This window comes from Falco naumanni, chromosome 6 (genome assembly GCF_017639655.2).
Source record: "Falco naumanni isolate bFalNau1 chromosome 6, bFalNau1.pat, whole genome shotgun sequence".
NCBI lineage: Eukaryota > Metazoa > Chordata > Aves > Falconiformes > Falconidae > Falco > Falco naumanni.
This window is the reverse complement of record NC_054059.1, coordinates 5,432,802-5,435,906: the sequence shown is the minus strand read 5'-3', so window position 1 is coordinate 5,435,906 and position 3,105 is coordinate 5,432,802.

Below are 3,105 nucleotides of genomic sequence, written 5' to 3'. Positions count from 1 at the left end.
TTGTGCTCTCCTTTATTGCTTGCATATCAATATGGCAAGTAGAACACTTCTACCTCAGAATAGTTTGTCCTCAGCTCTCCATGTTAAATTCACAAAAACATTTAGATGTGGCAATGCTTCATCTTTAACCAAAGCCTGTCTTCACACATTGATCGTGCTTGCAGCCATTCTCCAACACTGAGGTCAACTAGCATGAATGGTTCATATTGACTCTTAAATCTCCTGCACAGCATGGCTGTTGCAAATTGTTTACTGGGAATGGGACTGTTTCCAGTAAACATCTAAATTAGCTCACTGCAAATGCTGAGATATGCCCTAACTGCTAGGTTATGTAGGGGCCTCCATACAGCACGTATAGAGTCTTCTGACATGTGTAGAGCAGATGGGCAGATTCTGACGATCTACATGTTGAAGGTGGTTGCTGAAAGTGGTGGTGCAGTGACTAAATCCACACTTTGGTAGATTCAGCCCTTAACAATTTATGGGAAGCTTTATAGAAGGGAACAGAAATATATATATGGGGCATGACAGCAGGCTTGCAAACAACAGAAATACCTGAAAAACCCTCTGTTCTGCTATTGATCCAAAGGAGTGCTGGAAACATTACTATGGCAACAATTCTTACCCAGTGGAAGAAGCATGCCATTATCTGTGCATAGGAACAAAACAAGAGGAGGAGTTTTTCAGAACTGTTGCCCACCTCCCCTTGACCACTACAGATGTGCTGACCTTCTGGCATGAGCTCCTGCTGCAGAAGCTTTCAATGAGGTACAACTTGCAGAATTATTTATTGGCCCATGCACAGAGAACAAAGACATTCTATTGACCAACAGAGTCCTGTTGCAGAAACCAGCACTGCATGGAACTCCTGTTTTCTAAGAGTATCAAACATCTTCCTTATCTTGTTAACAACCTGGGTTATCCGTGTGAATAAAAGAGACACGTCTGCTCTGGCTCACTCTAAATGTTGTCTATGTCATTTGGCTACACACCACTTCAACCTTTCGCAAGTACAGCTATCAAATCAGAAAACTGCTGAGCATCTAATCTGGCCCGTTATTACTGAGAATTTCAGACTAAAGTACAGATCTGCTGGTATTGTGGTAAAGGTATAATTTGGTCTATTAATTAGCAACTAGACTAATAAAGTCAGCAAGAAACCTTTTTGCATTATGTGGCTACATTGACAGTCCACATTCCATAGCCTGAGGGCAGAACTGAGAGCTAATCATATTCCAGGTGTTTGTAGCAGTGAAGAAGCCCTCTGCTGCTCCTAGCTGCATCTCCAGCTCCACATAATTTTAAGCAGTACTGTGACCCTGCCCACCGCTCCTAACCCTGGGGAGGGGAGTGATACCGGCTACAAGTCCAGGCAGACTGTTCTTCCTGTAAATGGCTGAGGAAAACGATTGTGTGGGAGATGGTGCCAAGCCAGGAGAGAAAAGGAGCAGCCTGGAAGAAAGCTTCCAAATACACACTCCCACTGCAGAAACACTTTATGGCTGTCCTGAGGCTGGGGAGAAGAACAGGCAGCTGCAAGCTCTTTCCAAGCTGTTTGTTTGCCAGTCTTCTCTGGGCAGCCTGTGGTACAGCCAGCTGTGAGAGCAACACAAGTAGGTGGAACAGCTCTGCCCGCTTGGGAGCTTGCTACTGCTCCACAGAGCCTTTTAACGGCATGAGCCAAATCGATACAGCCCATTGCCATTAGTATTGTTATCCCCCTTTTTTATAACAACAGAAAAATAAGGGCCAGAAAAAAAAAAAAGAGAGAGAGCCTGGGCAGAAGATAGACTGTAGAAAGATATCAAGATCAACACCAAGTCTGTGAAGCACAAGGAAGGAATGGAAAATACATTGCTACTAATTAATAATGTTGAGTATATACACCAAATGCCATCCAGGTGTTTACTAGGTCCCTGCCTAAAAAGCTGAGTTCCTGCTTATTCTCTAGAAATGGTAAAGGTCTATTTCTTCCAGAGAAGTAGGTAGCCCTGCTGTTCCCGGAAATTATTTGTCTTTCCTTCATGTTAACTGTCTCCTGCACTCCATCACAAGCAGCCACAGTGGCACAGAATATATGTGCATCTGTGTGTATATACAGGTATATTTTACTCATACACAAACATAGGTAGGAAAGAGTGTTGAAAATGACTCCATGAAAGAAAAACTAGAATAGACACTTGGATTTAATCTACTTGGTCAGTCTTTTTTCCCTTCCCTAGACACAGCTGGTTTTATTCAACACTGACTTTTTTTCTAGTACTAGATGACTTTGGGTCCTGAAGACACAGAAATAGGAGCTGTTACTAAGGATATAATTTTTTTTTTGACAACATTAACTTTGACAGCTTCATGAACTTTATTGAATAAATGATGGTTCACTACCCATCAAAACAGTATTTTCCCACTTCCCCAGCTTTCTCTGCCTTCAACACCTGAGAGCCTCCCAAGTAATAATCTCTTTTCTAGCCTTTGGGGAAGTAGCTTAATCAGTTCCAGGAATTTTGTTCCATGTTTGCACAGGTGAGAGCAGGTGCCCTGGGAAGAAATAATGAAAGAAAGGCTAAGTCAAACAAGTAAGATACACAGGTAGTCTCAGATGTGTGGAAAGCTCTGTTCGTTTGCAGCTCTCATGGAAGCAGATTTCACATGGAAGCAGCCCAGGTCCAGCTCTGCAATCAGAAGCAATGCCCTGTTGCCTGCCTGTCTGCATTCCGAGGAAATGCAATTGCTGGTGGAAATCGTGGTCCCTGAGGGGGAAGTTCTTGCCCAGATAGCTTGGGACATCTGCAGAGGTTTTCTTAACATTAAAGCAGAGATTGCATTGTGGATTCTGTGTGAAAATGTGGGAGCACTGCTTACAAACACTGGGTTTGGGTTGTGGGGGTGCTTACTGCAAGCAGGTTCTTGTATTCTCTGCCTGCCGGCCCAGCACCTCGCTCAGAGCTGCTGGTGTGCTGCATGCAGGTGCATTTCCCTGGCTTGCACAGGGCTCCGGCATACCGGGCCTTGAAAGGTGCTGTTGGGTAGTATTTTAAGCCATTGGAGTCAGCCACAAGAATTTTAATCTAAATCTGCTTTTTCTGGACTTTGGAGAAGAACTGC